This window comes from Phocoena phocoena, chromosome 1 (genome assembly GCF_963924675.1).
Source record: "Phocoena phocoena chromosome 1, mPhoPho1.1, whole genome shotgun sequence".
NCBI lineage: Eukaryota > Metazoa > Chordata > Mammalia > Artiodactyla > Phocoenidae > Phocoena > Phocoena phocoena.
In genome coordinates this window covers 136656820-136675662 of record NC_089219.1, presented here as the reverse complement: position 1 = coordinate 136675662, position 18843 = coordinate 136656820, and positions in this window count along the sequence as shown.

Sequence of the window (18843 nt, the reverse complement as noted above, 5' to 3'; positions counted from 1 at the left end):
TCATAAACTCCTCACTGCATCAAGGGAAACCCACCAGTGACACCTGCAACTACATAAGATCGGGTGAATCATATGGCTGAAGTGACGGTGCTAATTGCGGTAGGCCTGGACTTGCTGCAGTGTCCTTTCCTGTTCTGGGCTCTATTCAAAAACTGGAAGCCATTGGTGTCACCTAGTATGTTGACTGGAGTAACATTTCCAGGTGTGGAATGTGGATCAGAATCCAAAGGGGTAGAACCAGGAGCTATGCTTCCTTCTTTTTGGCAGGGGATGCAAGATGCAGCAGTTTATCTTTTACCTTGATTTCACCAATTATTCCCTATTTTTTTTCCTGCCTCTTCCATGATGGAAAAGGTCCGGTGCAATGAACCTGCTACCAGAAGGCTGGTGGGTCTCCCTAGGAACTCTGCATTGGTCTTTACCGTTGCCAGATTAGGCTCTCAGTGGTGGCAGTAGCCATATCAACCTTGGTGGGAGGAAGTCCGTAACATTGAGCCTGTGAGTAGCTTCTATCCCTATTGCTGTGACTACTCTGAACATGAATTCATTAAGCACTGGAATGCCTGAGATCCCAGAATGGGTCAGCTTATCATCCTGACTTTTCGATAACCTTCTCTGCATTGGACATGTACAAGGGAAGCAGACATGCTCATTCTGTACCACTTCAAGATGTCCATCCTTATACATTTTTCAGTCTTCCTGTCACCAATCTTCCCTTCCTGTTCTTTCCAGTTCTCTGACCATTCATCCACTGTCTGTGAATCAGTCAGTGCCTATTTTCCATCCTGACAGAGTGGATAACCAAATATACTTCTTTTGTTTTTCCCACTGGAAGGATGTCCCTTTACTATTGTCAAATATGCACCTGATTTGGGCTATAATGCTGCGGCAGTCCCCTTCTGGTTAATGCAGGCACACTGTGTAGAACCATTTGTAAAGTAGATCTGAGTTTTCCCCCCTTGGTCAGTTGATCGCAATGGACTCCCTGTGATGTCATTGGTGTGAACTGAGGAAGAGGAGGCGATGCCATAGGATCAGGTGCTGTGGGAGTCTAAGGCACTGCTCATGCAACTCACTTGTGTCTTCAGGATCTTCTTGAGTCCCATCTCTTATACACTGTTTTCACTTGATGATGGATTGTTGCTGAGCATACTCTAAACTTATGAATTGCTGGACCAGATATTACGAAGTGCATGATGGGCAGCTCAGTTTGTATTGTCACTTGATGTACCAAAGGTCTCCACCAGGGCCCTGTAGCAGGCTAGGAACTATTTCTTGAAAAGAGAATTATTACCTGAAGGAGCAAGCATAGCTTTGTCCCCCCAGACTCCAGGAGTCTGCATTGTGATTCTCCTCTTAGAATTGCCAGAAGCAAGCATCCCTATTTGCCACTGATACTTTGAGTATGGCTGGGTCTATTGGGTCATATGACTAAAATTGATGTAGACCCTTTTCTTGCTTTGGGCACAATTCAAAACTGGCAGACTTTCGGTTATTCTGCAAATGGTTTGCAGTAGCACACTAAAATTATGTGCATATTGCTTCTAAAGCCCAAAAAAGCCCCTGCATTTTCATGACGTTTATCTCTTACTGCATGGCATGTATGTGTGTAAGTAAGGTATCCGTGGTGCTTGCTACTTTCTGCTCCTCGGGTCTAATTAGCATGCCATCAATTAACGGAGCATCATAATTTAAAATATATATATATATTTATTTATTTTTGGCTGCATTGGGTCTTCGTTGCTGCATGCAGGCTTTTCTTTAGTTGCGTCGAGCGGGGGCTGCTCTTCGTTGCGTCGAGCGGGGGCTGTTCTTCGTTGCGGTGCATGGGCTTCTCATTGCAGTGGCTTCTCTTGTTGCAGAACATGGACTCTAAGTGTGTGGGCTTCAGTAGTTGTGGCACGCGAGCTCAGTAGTTGTGGCTTGTGGGTGCTAGAGCGCAGGGTCAGTAGTTGTGGCGAACAGGCTTAGTTGCTCCGCGGCATGTGGAATCTTCCTGGACCAGGGCTTGAACCCATGTGCCCTGCATTGGCAGGCGGATTCTTAACCCCTGTGCCACCAGGGAAGTCCAAGGTGCATCACAATTTATTTGGAATGTTGAGATGACTAAGATATCTTTGGCCTAGATTAGTGCAGGAAGCAAGAAAGTTGATGTAACCCTGACGCAAATCCTTGCCACTTGAAAGCAAACTGCTGCTGGTGGGTCTTGTAAATTAATATAGAGAAAAAAGCATTCACCAAATCGACAGCTGTATATTAGGAGTCAGGGTCTGAGATGATTTGTTCCAGAATATACACCAAATTGGAAAAACAATTGCAAAAAATGCCTGATTGATTTATGATAACCTACAATCATTCTCCAAAATTTATCTACCTTCTGCACAGTCCAAATAGGTGAGTTAAATGGGGGGTGTGATAGTAATCACTGCCTTGGGATCTAGATCTTTGATGGTGCCACTAAACTTGACAATTCCCCCAAGGATACAGTGTTGGGTTTTGCTTACTATTCTCATTAGGAGAGGATGCTCCAGGAGGCTCTTCTTAGCTCTTCCTACTATAATAGCCATCACTCCGTGGGTCAGGAAGCCAGTGTGGCAATTCTGTCCGTGGCCTAGCATGTCTATTCCAATTACACTTTCGGGAACTTGGAAAATAACCATACAACAAGCCCATGAACCTATTGAGCTCACTAGGTGTAGACATAGGCCAGAATGTCATATTTCCTGACCTCCATAAGTCCCTGGTGGACTGGTGGACTATAGTGGGTTTTGGGGTCCTCTGGGTTTACCATCAATTTAGAAGGCTCTGTTAAGTTTCCTAGAGTTTCTGTAACAAATTACCAAAAACTTGGTGGCTTTAAAGAACAGAAATGTATTCTCTCATCATTCTGGAAACCAGAAGTCTGAAATTACAGTGTTGACTGGGCTACTCTCCCTCTGAAGGCTCTGGAGGAGGATCCTTTCTCTCCTCTTCCAGCTTCTGGTGGCTCCTATTGGCTTGGGGTTGCATAACTCTAATCTCTGCCTCCATCTTCACATGGCCTTCTTTCCTATGTCTCCTGTCTCTCATAAGGGCATTTTTTTTGTTGTTTTATTTACTTATTTATTTAATTTATTTATTTTTGGCTGCATTGGGCCTTTGTTGCTGCATGCAGGCTTTCTCTACATGTGGTGAGCAGGGGCTACTCTTCATTGCAGTGCATGGGCTTCTCATTGCAGTGTCTTCCCTTGTTGCAGAGCATGGGCTCTAGACACGTGAGCTTCAGTAGTTGTGGCTTGTGGGCTCAGTAGTTGTGGCTCGCAGGCTTTAGAGCGCAGGCTCCGTAGTTGTGCTGCATGGGCTTAGTTGTTCCACGACATGTGGGATCTTCCCAGACCAGGGCTCAAACCCGTGTCCCCTGCATTGGCAGGCAGATTCTTAACAACTGTACCACCAGGGAAGCCCTCTCATAAAGGCATTTTAATTGGATTTAAGTCCCACCCTAGTCCAGTATTATCCTTATAATTATATCTGCAAAGATGCTATTTCCAAATAAGGTCACATTCTTAGATTCCAGGTGAACATTCATGTTTAGCCAGTATCTAGTAATTCCATAAAAGCATGAGATTTTCTCTTTTCCCTGTATCCATCAAGCCTAGTAGATGAATGTAGACCCTTTATGGAAGGCTTGTAGGAAGATCCACAGTATATTTTAGTTGCAGTATTATAGTGTCCTTTTTCAAAGTGACCCAATCTCCCTTTCATGCAAGGGGCTGTGAGTCTACAAATTGGCTTAGATATGGGAACTGAGAGAGCATATCAAGTTAATTCTGGAGGAACAAAATGCTAAATTACTGTTGCATATATCTAAAAGCCCCAGAAAGGGAATTTAAAAAAACCTAACATTAGTTTGCAGAATTTTCCAGTGGTCATGAACTGGCTGCTTTGGAACTTAAAGGATATATAGTCACCAAAAAAAAGCATAATAGTTAAAACAAAAGGCAATGAAAAACAACAGAAACAAAAAACAAGGCAACTATAGTCCACCAGGCTTTACTATATTCTCCCGCCCTGAGCTCCTAATTACTTATTCCTTTATGCTGATCAAAATATGAATTAAGGAGTGTGCCAGCTGGATAGATGCCCAGGGCACCAATTAATAAGTAAGCAGTAAAACATCTGTGGAATACATTGGCTATGTGGTGTAAGTTAATGCAATCTCCACAAGAGAATTTTTATGTAACTGGGGAATATGTAATTTGGTCATCCTCCCACCAAACGAGACAGTATCTCAAATGGAAAATTTAAGATATTCCTGTCCCATAAATAAATATTGAACAAATACCTAAAGAGTATTGACTTGAAGAGGGGCCACATTTTTAGCCTTCCTGAGGTGCCACTTATTTTGGTCTAACCTGCCTGTCTTTGTCCATATGATGGTCCTTAACTGGTTTTCTCCATGTCTCAGCTATTATCAAAACTCCTTTGCATTAATTTATTTTCCATTTGGTGTCCTGGTAAATGCTTGTGGAGGATTTAAAATAACAGGTGTTAAAATGTGGAACGAGTGAGTTGAGTTTTCTAGGGCCCCCTGTTTCTCCAGGGGGAACTCTTTCAGAAGGTAGCAAAGCAACTGGTTAAATTGTTTCCCATTGTCTCATGGGACTCAGACTGACATGCCTGCTGAGGCTAGAGATTTAGAGCACTTTGTAAAAAGACATCAGGTGGGATTTTGGATGTGGTGGCTGCTTCTTGAAGATTTCAATAATATCTTAAAAGAAACAAACGTTCTAATCTATACAAAGGAATACTATTTTAGCCGTAAAAAGAAGGAAATCCTGCCATTTGCGACAACATGGATGGACCGTGAGGGTATTATGCTAAGTGAAATAAGTAAGACTGAGAAAGACAAATACTGTACAGTCTCACTTATAGGTAGAATCTAAACAAACAAACAAATAAAAAACCAACTCATAGAAAAAGAGATCAGGTTTGTGATTGCCAGAGGCAGGAAGTGATGAGAGAGGGAATTGAACCAAGGCAGTCAAAATGTACAACTTTCCAGTAATAAGATACATAATTACTGGGGATGTAATGTACAACATGATGACTATAGTTAACACTGCTGTATGGCATATTTGAAAGTTACTAAGAGAGTAGATCCTAAAAGTTCTCATCACAAGAAATTTTAAAAAATTGGGGGTAACTATATAGGTGATGGAAGTTAGCTAAACATTTTGTGGTAATCATTTCACAATATATGTATGTCAAGTCATTATGCTGCAAGCCTTAAACTTGTACAGTGCTATATATTAAGTATACCTTAATAAAGCTGAAAAAATAGAAGCAAAACTCTATTTTAGTTGGCCCATCTGAAAGCAGAAAGGAAAAAGATAGGCAGCTTTATTAAAAAGAGGTCCTTTCTAAAAGGCCAAAATATCACGTGCCCTGAAGAATTGTTAAAGCTGAATTTTCTGGGCTAATCTGAAGTTAATACAGACAAAGTCAGGGATGATAGACACAAAGGAACCGTAAGACTGAGGTCTGGATAGAGGAGAGTAATGGGAAGAACATGGTCCCCCCCACAAGCCAAGCCACTGCTAGATAGACAAGGGCAACTATATAACACAGTGCCCAGACTGTGTTAAAACCTGTGGAGCAGTGGTGTGCCAAGGGCAAGAGCAGTGGAAGCAGTTCAGTCCAGATGCAGACAATAAAGGGGTGCATTATCTGTGGAGAATTTTAAAACATTAATAAAAGTCTGTACTGAAAAAAAAAAAAAAAAAAAAAAAGTCTGTACTGTTTGGAACCATCCGAGCTCACTGCTGCTGAAGTTCACATCTTTAACCCTGTGGAACTACATGTTCCTGCTTTGAAAAAGTAGATTTGAAACAAACTAGGGGGACTTCCCTGGTGGTCCGGGGGTTAAGATTCTGCACTTCCACTGCAAGGGGCACAGGTTTGATCCCTGGTCAGGGAACATCTTGCAAGCCAAGGCAAAAAGTTAAAAAAAAGAAAAGAAAAAGAAATGAACTAGGATAGTGTAGTGATTGTAAAAATCAAAGAAAGAGAACTTGAGTTACTCCTGTACAGTAATTTCATGTGACTTTTTGAGTATTTGAGCTTAAAATTAAAAATAGGGAAACTGAGACTGAACTGCAAGGTATGTTATTGTTGGTAAGTAGAAGTTTCAGTTCATACAGGAAGTGGTTTACTGATTTTTTTTTTTCTGATTTTTAATAATATGTTTAAAATTTATTTTCCTTTCTTGTTAATTATTATTTAAAAAAAATTTAATGTGGATATATTTTATTTTTTTAAACTTTATTTTATTGAAGTTATAGTTGATTTATCTTGTTAATTATTTTAAAACTGAAGAATGATCCAAGGTAACAAATCATTTGTGCAGAAAAGAAAGCAAAAACTCATGGCTCGCTATGTATACATTATACTTTTCATTAAAAAATAAGTAAAATATATGATAATATTTTGAAAGAGGACTAAAAGTTTACACACAAAACTATAGGTAGTGATAACCTTAGCGAGGAGAGTTTTTTGTATGTCTATGTTTTTGTGGTGTTGTTTTGCATAAAACAAAGTCCAAGTAATGTTAAACAAACAAACAAAAAAGAATGAACCAAGAAAATAAAATATTGCATTCGTGTTATGATTTGTTAGTTGCCTAAATTCAATCTTTTGTAAACATTTCAGTTTTATCAATATTCACTTATTAATTGTTGGATAATTATGTACATAATATATTACTATCTCAGACAGTAACCAAAGGATCAAAGTTCAAACTGGTAGGTTGATATAACCACTATTGAATAAATATTATGCCTTTTTCTCTTTTAGTACTGCACTATTTATTTTATTTTATCTTTTTTTTTTTTTTTTTTTTTGCGGTACGCGGGCCTCTCACTGTTGTGGCCCCTCCCGTTGCGGAGCACAGGCTCCGGACGCGCAGGCTCAGCGGCCACGGCTCACGGGCCCAGCTGCTCCGCGGCATGTGGGATCTTCCCGGACCGGGGCACAAACCCGTGTCCCCTGCATCGGCAGGCGGACTCTCAACCACTGTGCCACCAGGGAAGCCCTTTATTTTATCTTTTTAACTGGAATGATTATATATATGAAGTTCAATAAAAGAACATTTTCACTGTCTGCAATTCTATTCTGACCATTATATGTTTCATTTCACAAGTATTACCAAAAAATTTTTCATTGTATGAAGGAGGGGAGTGTTTAAAATCATCTCTTCTGGGCATTAAATATAGGTGGGCATCAATTGATAATATGGAAGCTCAATGATAGGTACCTGGGGGTTTATTATACTATTTCCTCTCTCTGTCTCTGTCTCTGTCTTTCTCTTTGCCTCTCTGTCTGTCTCTCTTTCTATCTATACATCTATATCTATATATGTATATAAAATGTTCCATCATAAAACGTTTAAAAAATTATAGAGACCAAATACATGATATCAATTACGTATATCTGGAGGAATTAGAGGGCCAGGATTATAAAGGTAGCCAGGAATGGGAAGAAACAGTAAACAGAGATTGGACCTGAGTAAATTCCTGGATAGTCATCATTTAATACACCTGCCTAAGTACAGTGAGTGTGAAGGTAGCTGCATTCAAAGGTTCGGGGATGCAGCAGACTTGGGGAAATTTGTAACTGTCAATACAACTTTTAACATTATGAAAGAAGTTCTCAGATCTCTATTACCACTGCATACCCCTTGGGATTCTGGGGACACCTAGATGAAAGAATCTAGAATAGACAATATATTGTTATTTTCCTTTGTGGACTATACCCTAGAAGTTAATTAGAGTAAAGGGAGTGACAATAATTGAGACCACCAATAACATCAGGAACTAAAGAATTCTGACGGTAAAGGATCTTCCTCTGGAACCTGATTCTATTAATAAGATCTTTTATAATCATAGGAGTTATCAGATCCCCATAAAGTAGAATTCTTCAATCTCTAAAGTAAAGAAGAGCCACAGAGCCCAGAGTAAAGCCCAGCGCAAGCAACAGTGATAATTTCTGCTTCCTTGTTTCCTCTCCATACAGCTATGCCCAGTGTAGTAATTCCCAAGAACTTGCATTTGAAGAGCTGTTTGCTAAATTCAGGGTTTCCCACTGAGATCTATAGAAGTGCAGTTGTTTTGATGAGAAAATGAGCTATTTGTAAATGGTTTCAATTTAATGGGTTTCTGCTGTTGCTTCCTTAGAACCAACTCTTTTTTTTAATCTCTTTATTGGAGTATAATTGCTTTACAATGTTGTGTTAGTTTCTGCTGTATAACAAAATGTATCAGCTATACGTATACATATATCTCCATATCCCCTCCCTCTTGCGTCTCCCTCCCACCCTCCCTATCCCACCCCTCTAGGTGGTCACAAAGCACTGAGCTGATCTCCCTGTGCTATGCAGCTGCTTCCCACTAGCTATCAGTTTTACATTTGGTAGTGTATATATGTCCATGCCACTCTCTCACTTCATCCCAGCTTACCCTTCCCCCTCCCCTTGTCCTCAAATCCATTCTCTAGGTCTGCGTCTTTTTCCTGTCTTGCCCCTAGGTTCTTCAGAACCATTTTTTTTTTTTATAGATTCCATATATATACATTATCTTTTCTGACTTCACTGTAATCTTTCCTCCACATCACCCTCGGTGGAAGGTGGTTGGGTAGCACTTTTACCAAAAGTTTAGGGTAATGGTTGGAGAGAAGTCAAATTATGCCAGAGCCCAGCAAACTCCTTTGGCTGGAATAGCAGCTATTTCTGTTCTAATGGTCGTTGGTTAGCCCTTTGATTGAGGATCTTGCCCTGGCGAGATCTTACCCTCTCCTCTTCAGGGCCCTAGCTTCCTATTGAATAGACTATCCCTGTATATACCTCTTTATCTCTTCCCTCTCTTTCTTGTATTCTCCACCAGTTAGCACTCTTGTATTGAATTATAGAATTTTAGAGGCTAAAATGGCTTTACAACTAATTTAATCCAACTCTATCATTTAACAGATAAGGAAACAGAAGTCCTATGAGGTTGGGCAACTGGCCTGTGATATCTGAGCCAGAACTGGGCCTAAAAACGGGGTTTTGCCTTTTCATCTAAGACTCTTGCACAAAACTATGCTGTTGCTATGGTTCTGAAGCTAGCAAGTCAGACCGATTTGAGGTGCTTATGGATGGATGAATGCACAGCATCAAACAATAGCTCTCTCAATGAAAAGAAAACCTGGCTGATAATTGAAACCTCTGAAACACAAGCAGAGATAGAAGTTGAAGGCTCTGCAGGCTGCCGCCCTGCTTGGGGTGGGGTGTGTGTGTTGGGAGGGGGGGGTGGACGGGCACAGGAGATGTGGCGAGTGGGTGGATGGAGACTTGGGTGAGGCCCTGGCTCCACTGTGTCCCCCCAGAGGGATCATGTGGGAAGCCTTTGGTTACGTGACACTGTTGTAGGCACCCTGTGGATTTTACATCACCCAAGCTATAAATGGTTTTGCATTAAAAAAAAGAAAAAAAGAATTACAGGTCTCCCACAGCCCGCAAAAATATGCTCCACCCAAAAAGAAGCCCATAATTTGGCTGCAACCAGCTGGGTTAAACAAAATCGGAGCCAAGGTTGCCCTGTATTGTCCTGAGAGATGGCCTAGCATTAGCACGAATGAAAAAAATGTAAAATTACTCACAATGGGCTAGATTTTCTCCATAGGGAAAGCTCTAATAGTTACACAGCAAGACCTTGGCATCAGCCAGGTAAGGTCTACTTGCTGCATGAAAATCACTGCCAAGCTATTATTTATAATTTTATAGCATTCACAAATTACTGAGCGATGAATTGAGGCAATTTCTCATGACAATTCTGAGTGGGAGGTTGAGGATTTTAACCCTTCTTTTACTAAGACACAAAGATATTGAGACAAATAATATGCATCTACCATAAAAATAGCTGGCCTGTCTATTTACTTTGGCCATGGCTTGTGGTCTGTGACTTGGCCCAATTTAGGGTGACCAAATGTTTGCCTGGGCTGGAGGGGTTTCCTGGGATGTGGGACTTTCCATGCTAAAACTGGTCCAGTCCCAGGTAAGCCAAGAAAATTGGTCATCCTATACACAGAATGATGTTACCTGTGCCTGGTGCTAATTCCTGGCCATTTCTATCTGCATATCTTAAATAAATATGGCTTTATTTGTTTATCCTAATCTGTTTTGTCTTGCTGTGTTTCAGAAGGCAGAGCCTAAAACTGAATTTTTGTTGCCTTCTCATGTTAGAATCCCTTAAAATAGTATTTACTAGCTGATTGTTCAGTGTTATTCCATTTAGGGAATTCAAATGACTACCACTGACCTCTGAAATGATTTTGGTATTATGTGTCCAAAAGATGGCTTAAAGCAAAACGCAAGTAAGAGAATATGATTTTATTTTTCTACTAAGTAATCCAACTTGGACACCATTCTCTGTCTCCCTAGACCCAGAGGTCACACTTTATATCTGGGCTATTTTCTTTGACAGAAGAACATTTAAACTTATAAAAGCCACCAGGATAGACATAAAGAAACAATTTACCTCTGGCTAAGAAACCCTTGAGTCAAAATGAGTCCCAACTAACATCACAGACTATTTTATCACCAGCCAAGAGGATAAGAAAGGGCCATGCATGCCAACATTTTTATAAGTAGGATGTCATAAATTGGATAAAGTTTTCACTAGCATTATAAGATTAAAAATCCAGAAAAGTCTAAGTAAGGCAATATAACCACTGGCAGGGCCTATTGATGTAAGGCCTCAGGAGACAAGTCAGTGGCAAAGCAGGCCCCAGACACTTGCAGGTTACAGTGACAACCGCAGATTAGCCTTTATCTGCACAGTTCTGTTACTGGTACATTCCACTGCCCTTTGGTGGGCAATACCATGACCTCTTTAAAGAAGGTCAGGGAAGCACAGAGGGTGCAAAGAATGAATCACAATCACAGAACTGGATTGAGGGTCAGGCCAGACAGACAGCTGTCTTTGGTGCCAATTTCTAAAGATCACTTTCAAGAATGAAGTAGAAATATGGTGCCAGGTAAGTTCAACCCAAGGTTCTGCATATAACTGGTAAAATGTCAAAGTGGCCTTACACCAGTGAAGTAGACCACATATCGTCCAGTGGAAACAAAACAACATTCTTCCCCAGTGGCGGCCCCCACCAGCACTAAGTCAGTCTGAAAGGCACTAAATTCTTAGTCCACGTGGGATCCCTGTATTTCTTGGTCTGCCCTATAGAAAGACCTAGAGTATTTCTCACGCCAAGTACATGTTGTTCCAAAGCATGCCCTGCCTTCACCTCTGGATTCCAAGATGTCTCAGGAGAAGCTAGTATTCTCCATAGTATTCAGGTGTAAATGGTAGAGATGAATAAAATGGGGCTTGAGGAAGTGACTTGAAAGTTACAGCAAAAAGAATCTAAAAAAGAGTGGATATATGTATATGTATAACTGATTCACTTTACTGTACACCTGAAACTAACACAACATTTTAACTCAACTATAAGCCAATCAAACTTAATTTAAAAATAAAGTAAAATAAAATTAGAATGTGATATCAAAAGAAAAAAAAATAAGTTACGGCAGCCTACCCTATCTAAAGGTAACCTCATATCGCCTTGAGGCACCTTTTTTCTCTCTGTGCGGTCCTTGCATTGTCCCTGCCTGGTTAGCCAGGTATAGTTGTGTGCAGGCATCTATTACCCTGGGGAAAGGGGTAAAATGGGTCTTTTTGTGATCTGCCAAAGCCTATCAAGATGCTACTTTCCCTTAAGGATATTTAGATCTTGGCACAGAGCCCAGATCGCAGCCCCCAAACCTCTTTTTGTCCTGGTGAATTTCCCTTTTGGGCACCTTGTCCTCAGGTAGATTGGTTCATCCTTACCTCAGCAGGTCCAAAACTATTATCTGAGGCCTGGCTTTGACAAACTACAGGAGCTTCCATTGCCCTGGAACCGTGACTATGCTCTGGTTAGCATATGGCCCAGGCAGGAAGGCCCTCAGCAGGTAGCCGCCCTGACCTTGCACAGAGGGTAAGAACTTACCTCAGAGCCAGGGGTCCATTGCACCATGGATCCAAACCAGCAAGGACACCACTGCAGAATAGACAAGCTCTGTTGGATTGTGCATCGCCAGCTTTTGACAGCCCCGACTGGCCTGCTTGGGCCATTTGCCTACCTCTGAATTCATGGCAATGGTTAGAATGATGGTATACCTGGATTGGTCAACTTGGGTCAGCATATTCGCCAGTGAAGCTAGGAGAGGGATGGGGCACCATGACTGACAGCCTCATCAGGACCTGAAGCGGTGGGGAGCTCCAAGTCCCCAAAGAAATGAAGGAGTATGTTATCAAAACAAAAGGGGAAGGACTTCCCTGGTGGCACAGTGGTTAAGGATCCACCTGCCTGGACTTCCCTGGTGGTGCAGTGGTTAAGAATCCGCCTGCCAATGCAGGGGACATGGGTTCGAGCTCTGGTCTAGGAAGATCCCACATGCTGCGGAGCAGCTAAGCCCGTGCACCACAACTACTGAGCCTGTGCTCAAGATCCTGAGAGCCACAACTACTGAAGCCCGTGCCCCACAACAAGAGAAGCCACCACAGTGAGAAACCCAAGCAGTGCAACGAAGAGTAGCCCCTGCTCGCCGCAAGTAGAGAAAGCCCACGTGCAGCAACGAAGACCCAAAGCAGCAAAAATAAATTAAAACAAACAAACAAACAAAAACCCAAAAGGGGAATGGCCATTTCTGGATGAACACCTATTCTTTCAATGCTCTCTCACTGCCTACACAAGTCCAGTGTTTTAAAAAGATTTCCACTTTGTGCGAAAGTGGAAAACTGACAAAGAGATGATATATTTCCCCTTGCTCCATGTAAAAGATTAACATAATTTTACTACCACTCACTTGGAACATTACTCTATCAAACTGCTGGTAGGAACACAGACTAGTTTCTCTTTAAAAATATAGTTGAGTCAGAAAACAATATAATGAAAACTAAATTCCTTCATACTTCTCAAAATCAGGTGATCAATGGAAAAGACATCTGACAAAAATAGGTAAAGAAAATGGCATCATTCCCAGTACACATAAATGTGTCTTTTTCCAGGGTGCCAGGTGTAGTCACCACTTTATTAATTCTTATAAAACCCCAGAGTCGGAAGAGGCAAATATAGGAGGATGATATTCTCTTGCTCGCTCACTGGCTTGCTCTCGCTCTCTCTCCAACCATTTCAGAAATTCAAGAACTGAGACTTGGAAAAGGGCAGTGATTGGGCCAAGGTGGCACCCTAGGAGTGTTCTTGGTTGCCATGGATACGTTCAGCATCTGACATTTTTTTCTGATCAGGGCCCAAGAGAGAAGAGGCATCACTGATGCCTGAGTCACTGATGAAATATATGTCCTCTCTCACGTCTCCTTTTGTTTCCATCAGAGTGTTTTCTAAGAGCGGGCAAGGCTGCACACTCCCCATCCATTTCTGTTTGCCCAGTAGACTTAGGTGAACAGCACTCAGCAACGTTGGAAAGCAGGCAATTTAAGTTTATCGTCATCCTCTCGGTGCTCAGGGCCATCTGTGGTCTGCTAGTTTTCACCAGCAAGGGAGGGCAGAATGTGATCTTGGTTCTTTCATATTAGGGTGAGTGAGTTGTAGCCATAACTTAAGCATATTAACTCTGTAAAATTAACTCTGAAGACGAAATGAAATACCTTACCCTTTTTAAATAGGTAAAGAGCAGAGACAGCCCTTCCCAAGCCTCCCAGAATCACACCATACCTATTCCTAAAAGCATTGTTAAGCGAATAATATCATTTTAGGGCATGTGGACTCTAAGGAAAGCAGTAATTCCTGTTTTTTACTGCCTACAAGTTTTCTCTGTTCCCAGAGGAAAGAATAGCCACGGACAAGCCTAGTCTAGCTGTGTTGGAAAGAGGCTGGCTGGGCGGAATATGCCCTGGCTGCCACCCCACCAGCAGAGGTGGTTTACTGTGGTCACTCTGTTAAAGTTCTTTCCTCTTTCCCCAATCCTTGCCATGGAACTGGTCTCAGTTATACTATGCTTCTCTCCTCCAGACTCCAGGGATCCAGGATCTAAACTCACCCAAACCTCTCACCACCCCTGACCCCCATACTTTCCCCTCTGGGCCAGGTTTCAACCATGCCTCATTGCACCCATTACTATCAGCTGTTTAACCAGTTGGTCATAGCCTCCCATCCTTATTTCCACTGTCGAAAACTTAGCCCTAAAGACTATTGGTCTGCGACTTTTTTTTTGACATGAGGACCAATTCAGTAAAATAGAGAAAATAATATAATAAACTGCTATATCCCCATCACCCATATTCAATCGTTATCAAGTTTTTGCCATGTTTACTTGATCTATCCCTCCCTTTTTGTTATTTTATTTTTTTTTTTTTTTATAAATTTATTTTATTTATTTATTTTTGGCTGCGTTGGGTCTTCGTTGCTGCGCATGGGCTTTCTCTAGTTGCGGCGATCGGGGGCCTCTCTTCATTGCGGTGCGCAGGCTTCTCGCTGCGGTGGCTTCTCTCGTTGCGGAGCGTAGGCTCTAGGCACGCAGGCTTCAGTAGTTGTGGCTCGCGGGCTCTAGAGCGCAGGCTCAGCAGTTGTGGCACACGGGCTTAATTGCGCCGCGGCATGTGGGATCTTCCCAGACCAGGACTCGAACCCGTGTGCCCTGCATTGGCAGGCAGATTCTTAACCACTGCGCCACCAGGGAAGCCCCCCTTTTTGTTATTTATTTATTCCTTTTATTTGCTGAAGTACTTTAAAGCAAATCCAAACATCATAATATTTCACCTCTGAATCTCTCAAAATATTGACTTAAAAAAAAAACCACAATGCCATTATCACACTTACCAAAATTACCAACAGTACTTTGGTGTCACAAATACCTAGTCTGTAATTAAGTTTCCCCTATTGTCTCTAAAGTGTCTGTTTATAGTTGGTTTGTTTGAATCAGGACCCAAACAAGGTCCCATATTACATTTGGTTATCATTGAAGCCTTTAAAGCTAATTTCCCATCCCTGAGCATCTTTTTAAAAATTTATTTTAAAAAAGCAATCTAAATAGCATACGTTGACTTATCTGATTATAATGCTTAGGGATTTTGTTGTTGTTGTTTGTTTTGTTTTGTTTTTTCATTGAGATGAGACCTGGTGGTGTATGTGTGGTAGGAGTGGAGGGGGGGGCTTTAAGATATTGGCATCTAAGGAGGCAAATGGCACTGGATTCATCTGCAAACCAGAAACAAAATAGTAATTATAGCTAGCATGTATTCAAGCCTTACTATGTGCTAGCCATTGTTCTAAGTGTTTTGCATGTAATTATCTCATTTTTATTTTATTTATTTTATTTTATTTTTTTCGGTACGCGGGACTCTCACTGCTGCGGCCTCCCCCGTTGCGGAGCACAGGCTCCGGACGCGAAGGCTCGGCTGCCGTGGCTCACGGGCCCAGCCGCTCCGCGGCATGCGGGATCTTCCCGGACCGGGGCACGAACCCGTGTCCTCTGCATCGGCAGGTGGACTCTCAACCACTGCGCCAGCAGGGAAGCCCTAATTATCTCATTTTTAAAAGGCACCTGCATTGGGGGATTTTAGGGTGCTGGTGAAACAGGAAGAGAGTGCTGCCTTTGTTGGTTGGGGGAAGATTATCTAAAAGGGTCACAGAGCCTGTGAGTGTGTCTGGTGAGACAGCATAGGTGGATACGAAACTCTCTGAAGACTGGCTGAATATTCTTCTCTACTCCCAGCTATAAAGTAATGCAAGGGGAATGTTTTTGCCGGCACAGAATATTCTCAGGAGGTCTCAGGAAGGGAATAGTGCACTTTAAACCTTTGTCCTGGACAGGGCTCTTTCCCCCATCCCCATCCTGTGTCTTAAGTCATATGTGCATGGCCCAAAATGCCACATCTCTGGCGGTAACCTGGGTGATTCATCCCTGGTGGTGGTGGCAGAAGGCTGGCTAGAATTACTTAGCATGGGGAGGCTTTCTCAATGATCCCTGTGAGTAAGTGGGATTATTATTCACCAACCAAAATAATTTTGGTTTCTTACCCCTGAAATGGGACCACAAGCCTTATTGCAAAACTTAGAAGGCCATGTGTTATTAAATACTGCTTTCTACACTTAAGGTGCTCAGAGTCTGAAGTTGCTGCTGAAGACTCCAGACAGAAGCCCCATGGGAGATGGGCCTAAGCATAGGGATGCCTCTGAGCTTGAAATGCGTCAGGGTCAGAGGTTCACAGGGGACCTGACTATTGGGACACTGAAGATGAAGTTAGGGGCAGGCCCAGTTTGGTGCTAGGGAAAGCTGGAGCTAGACACTAGCATCTAGTTCCATGAAACCAAATTAGAGTTGAGGTGGTCCAAGATCAGACTTAAATTAGAATCCCAGGTTTATAATCCCAGAACTAAGCTGGCAGAAAGGCATAAAACCAGGGTGGCACCAATCAGCATAAACAGTTCCTCTGAGTAAAATTCTCTTCCATCTGGTCTCTGTGGAAGACTAGAAGACCTGGCACGACAGCCAGCCTACATCTGCCTTAAAGGCATTGATTGCTCTCTGAACCTAGATTTTTCCCCATAGGGCTGCCCTTATGGGCAGGCAATCCTGGACCTTTCCGAGCCCACCTCCTCTTGTTATGTGTCCATACAGAGCTGAACAGTGACATGTGGCAGGCGGGTAATATAAGAATTGCTTCTCTTGGGCAGTCCCCGCTCATCTTTATTAACTGGAAAATAAAACAAGGAATCATTGTTCAGGCAAAATATTTGGGTATAAATTGCTATCACTAATCATAGCCCTAGTTATTCTTTCCATTTGAACCTTTGAGAAAATACATGTTTAAGATCCATAAATGTCATTATCTTATTTTCTGCCTTAGGGAAACAAATCTATATAGCGATCCACAACCAAAATAAATAGGAATTTAAATCAAATGGGCTTGCACACCTAATGACCCCCTTCAGTGGTAGAAATGTTTAATGACAGCTTAGTTTATGGAAACCCCAGGGACCAGGTTCCAAACAGTCTCAGCTGGAAAACCCAAGTCTTATTCTTTTGGAAATTCTCAATGATATGTTTTCAAAGCAGCTGATAAAACAGTTAATTATAGTGAGATGTTTGGCTCCTCTGTAACATACACTTTCTTCTAGTCTATGATTGGAGTTTCTTGTCATGTACCCTGAGCGGGTCTAGCTAATGCTACCATATTTTTTTTTCCTTGGTGAGGGGAGAATCTCCTTAAATTATCACATAGGTAAAACTTCAGATAAAAAGGCAAAATCTAGCATAAGAGCATTCAGTTGGTTTTCTCCAGATGTCTAGAGAGTTGGTACCCCACTAACCTCCATTTCTCCAAAGCCAGTAGCTTCTTTCTGTGTTGGAAGTCTCTTGGACTGATGCAGGAGAGCTTTTATCTGGTCAAGAAAAGAAACCTCCCTTTTGGATATGTGGACCATAAAGAAACAAGCAGTGAGAGAACTAAGAACTCTGACATCACCCCTGATTTGAAATGAGCAGAATCAGTTCTTACCGCTCTTGGTGGAATTAGTTCTCTGTTCTAATTCAGAAGGGTGACAAGTTGATTCAATTCAATACAGGCTCATATATCCAATTGCTTACTCAACATCTCCATTTGGAGGTTGAATGGACATCGCAAACAGGTCCCAAACCTAACTTTCAGTCTCTGTGCCACTCCACCTCCCTGCCTCTCACCATAAACCTGCTTCCACTACACCTTTCCCCATCTCAGTTTATAGCAACTCAACTTTCCCATGACTAAATCCAGAAACATCTTTGATGTCTTTTTCTCATTCCCTACAACCACTCTGTTGGGAAATCCTCTTGACTCTCTCCTCAAAACATATTCAGATTCCACCTCTTCTCTCCACCTTTACTACTATCGTCTTGATCCAAGCCACTACTAACTCTTACCTGAATTACTAAAAAAAACCCTTCCACTCTTGCCCCTCTACAGTCTGTTCTTAACAGCAGCCAGTGATACTTTCAAAACAGATTGTGCCACTGTTAGTCATAATCTTGCAGTGTCTCCACATTTCACTCAGAGTGAAAACCAAAGCCCTTACAATAGCTCACAAGACCTCATAGGATCTCTCCCGTCCCCCAGCCCCGTTCTCCAAGCCGTTATCTCTCCAGACCTCCTCTACTGATTCTCTCCCTCTACTCACTTCACTCTACCCATGTTGGCCTTGGACAAGGCGGGCAGCGCTTAGCACAGACCATCTAGATATTTATTCTAGTTCAGTGGCTCTCACATTTTAGGGATCATTGGAATCCTCTGGAGGGGAATTGCTGGGCCCACCAGAGTTTCTGAGGGGGCCTGAAAATTTGCGTTTCTGACAGGTTCCCAGATGTTAATGCTGCTGGTCTGAGTGCAGACCACACTTTGAGAACCTCTGCTCTAGCCTTTCCTACTGCCTGAAGCTCTTTCCCTGTGTACCTCCTGGACTTACTTCTTCACCTCTTACAAGCCTTTGCTCAAATGTTACCTTCTCAGTGAAACCTTCTCTGACCACTCTATTTTATATCGCCACCTACAACCTCACTCCTGTCACTCTTGATCAATCACCCTTACCCTGCTCTACTCTTGTTTTTCTGTAGCACTCATTACCTTCTAACATTCTGTATAATTTATTAATACAAGCTCCTCAAGGTAGTCGCCTTTTAATTTGTTCACTGCTGTGTCCCCAGTGCTTAGAACAGTGCCTGGCACATGGCAGGCACTCAGTGAACATTTGCTGCATGACTGTTTGAATTCTTAATGTTCCCGTAAATTACAAGGGCAAGAA